At 32.7% G+C, this 3477-nt stretch overlaps 1 pseudogene across 1 annotated transcript; it reads left to right on the top strand.

Moving 5' to 3' along the window:
• The first annotated feature begins 344 nt into the window (after nt 1–344).
• Nucleotides 345–3106, top strand: LOC144962233 (uncharacterized; annotated as a pseudogene). The gene is made up of 4 exons (XR_013643417.1): nt 345–447; nt 979–1157; nt 1779–1868; nt 2880–3106. The product of XR_013643417.1 is annotated as an uncharacterized LOC144962233 (transcript).
• Nucleotides 3107–3477: the final 371 nt, after the last annotated feature.

Here is a 3477-nt window from a genome sequence, read left to right on the forward strand (position 1 = left end):
ATTTAAATGCTAACAATTGATTTTATAATCCCTCAAAATATGAAACTTAGATTATTAATTTATTTCTTATTGAAGACAATACACTTTGTTTCTTATATTGACAAAAAGGAATTAAAATCTCCTATCTCTTTCTTATTTTACTATACTATAAGACCAGTTTCTAACACTTGTTTTACCAGTGATATAATACCCTTTTCAGCTGATCAGTTACACATGTTCTCATTATGATTTCTGGTCATCACCTGCTGTTCATGTTTTCTGTTTACCACTTGACCATCAGCTCCAAATTAATTTTGGAACCACCAGTTAACAATAGTTTGTTTCAGAAAAATATCCCTGAGTTTTTTTTGTTTGTTAATCTGTAGATACATACAACAGAGTCATGGGAATAACTTACAGTGGGATAATAAGACGCTTGCTGCCTGATTTTGATGATAATCCTAAAGGGTAAGTTATAGAAATGAGATAAATGCAATAGATTCTGTAATGTAGGATTGGTCCTTGTAGATACTGGTAGCTCAATTGGTTTCAAATGTAAATTGTATGAGTTTAGTCCCGTTTTGAAAAAGTTTTTTCCACTTTCAATCGGTTCACCCCACAGTAAATTTGTATTGGATTTCTCTCATAGTTTGGAAAGAACTCTGCACTACATTATCTTTCAGCTAGCAATTTGTCTTTCAATCATGGGACTTGCACACTTGGTGATATGGCTGGGATGAAGTTACTCAGTGAAGGTTTTTATCATAAGTGTAAGAAAAGAAAAAAGAAAAGAAGAATCCAGCTTACACTTCATTAAGTTATTTCTATAACAAAGTGTGAAGCGAGTTAAAGATAGTGATGGTTTTTCAATAATGTATTCTTTTGAAATTACAATTGATTTCATATTTATGTGATTAAAATTTATAATTTCATTTCTCTCTTAGATGTTTATTCACTCATGAACATTTTTATTTTGGTTTGTTTTGTTTTGTTCAATAGGGATGATAAAAAGTATAGGTTGACTGCAACCGCTGTGCGAGCTCCCAACATGCAAGACTACATTGAACGCAGGCTGACAGAAATGCACTATAGTGCTCAGGACTTTAAGTTCTTTGACAAATTCCTTTCAGTGGCTTTGGCTGCTTTGTTTATAGTGCTTTTGCCATACATTCACATTGGTGAGCTCTTAGTTGTTAAATACATTTATTTTGTCCTCTCCTTCTCCTCCTCCTCCTCCTTCTTCTTCTTCTTCTTCTTCTTCTTCTTCTTCTTCTTCTTCTTCTTCTTCTTCATTCTTCTTCTTCTTCTTCTTCTTCTTCTTCTTCTTCTTCTTCTTCTTCCTCTTTTATTATTTTTCACTATATGTTTTAAAATATTTGCTTCATTACTCCAAGTTCATATGGAATTTAAAGATCAAGAGCAAAGATTATCTTATACCATGATGACGTTTAGCTAGCTTTCAGATGGAAATATTTCAACCTTTTTAAAACACATTGAATTGATAATAGGATGATTTTCGTTCTGTCCAGGCAGCTATTAAGATAATATGTTACAATTTGTTATGCTCATCACATTTAAAAAAAACCCATTTTATTATTATTTTTTTCTCTCATGAACTCCATCTGTCAAATTATTGTCTCATTGTTTCACGCAGTGACCTGTATTTTTGAAGTATGAGCTCAAATATTTTTATAGCTTAACTTTAATTTATAATGATTCTCATGCTACTTTTGGATGAAAGTTAGCTCAGTGTCAAATCATTTAAGACAATTTTTTTTTTTCATCTTTGATCAACGTAGGTATTTTTTACCTGAAGATTTGGGTGCCAGATAAACCGCCCATAGACAGGCAGGGCTGTACATGTTCCTGCTTTGATACAGTTTTCAGAGGTAAGGTTGGACCTAGTTTTTTCTACTTATACAGCTTTATTGTATCACTGATTTGGCGTCCTGATAGTTCAGTTATAGAGCACTCGCCTCAAAAGAAACGGGACTGGTTATCGATCCTGAGTAGGGTATCTAACAATCTTACATGCCACTGATCATTTAATGCTTTAGAAACTGGGATAAAATCCAGATCTCCTTCCCATTATGGCTCATAAAGACTACAGTGGAATCCTGATAAAGCCAACACAGCTTGACCAGATAGATTGGTTGTTGTCTTTATGCAAGGTTAACTTTATCCATTATCAGTGGAACACACAAAAATAAAGAACAGAAAATCTGGGACCAACGTGAGGTGTTGACTTTATAAGGATTCTACTCTTACTTTGCACTTGAATCAGCTCAGTCAGTATTGCTATTCATTCAAGTACTAATATGAACTTCTTTGATTCGAGTCCTGGTTTGTTGTTGATGCACAGGTGCAAGTCAGCTTGTCCTACTTAATTTTTTATAAATACATCTGATTTATAAGGGAGTAAAATGATGCCAAATGTGAGCTCCATAGGGAAAATGCATGTGAATTTCATATAAAAATGCAAGACTTTGCTAAATTCATGTGACTATGCTTCTATGTGGTATTATGTTTGAGTGAAATATATGCTGCTCAATGAATATAGTGTCCAAAGTGACTGGAATTACGATATTTGAGTTCTTTGAAGTAATGAAAGTGTATATTCTCTCAATACAAGAGCATTCATTTACCTGAATATAGTGTCCGAAGTGACCGGAATTACGAAATTTGAGTTCTTTGCAGTTTGAGAAAGTGTATATTTTTCCTCAATATAAGAGCATTATTTTAATTAATTAAATTTAATCATTAATTTTCCAAATCTTATCCTTTTTGAAATGCAATCTTACACTTTTTCTTTTGTTGAGGTTGGCAGCCCTGCATCTATTATTTTTTTCGATAATTATATAACAATTTAATATTTTTCTATGATCTTTGTTCATATTTAGGTCAATACGAGATGCCTGGACTAGTCACATACAAACACGTTTTTCTTCAATGCCACCCAAAATACTTTCAAGATGTGGACCATGACCACCATTTTTGTACTGATTTTCTACGAGAGCATCAAATATCTTGTCCACATCTATCGGACATCAAGGTTTCGACGAGCTTGGTTAGCCTTGTATTTCATCAACATCTACCCTCATTACTACTCCTGGTGGAGCTTTTTCAGGTAATGATGACCTAAGGTACAAAACAATGTGCTTGATTATTAAAAGTATTTTAAGATATACCGACATATCTTTAACCTCCCCCCCCCCCTTTATTTAATTTTTTTAATTTTTTTTTTTCCCTTTTTTTTTCAATGTCTATGATAAAAAACCGTTGGGGGGGGTGTTATTTTTTTCTTAAAACATTTTAAACCAAACGTGTCTTTTATTGAATTTAAAAAAAAATTAAAGGCCCCTAAATTTTAGGTTTGGGTTTGATGTTTAAAAATGTTTTTTTCCCTTCCCCATTTTTTTTTTTTTTTTAATTTGATTTGGGGCCCCACATCCTATATCGAATTTGGGAAAGTATAACTAACTATTTTTTGCACATTTT

Source organism: Berghia stephanieae, unplaced genomic scaffold (genome assembly GCF_034508935.2).
Source record: "Berghia stephanieae isolate SIO BIC M18660-M18661 unplaced genomic scaffold, UCSD_Bste_1.3 scaffold7142, whole genome shotgun sequence".
Taxonomy (NCBI): domain Eukaryota; kingdom Metazoa; phylum Mollusca; class Gastropoda; order Nudibranchia; family Aeolidiidae; genus Berghia; species Berghia stephanieae.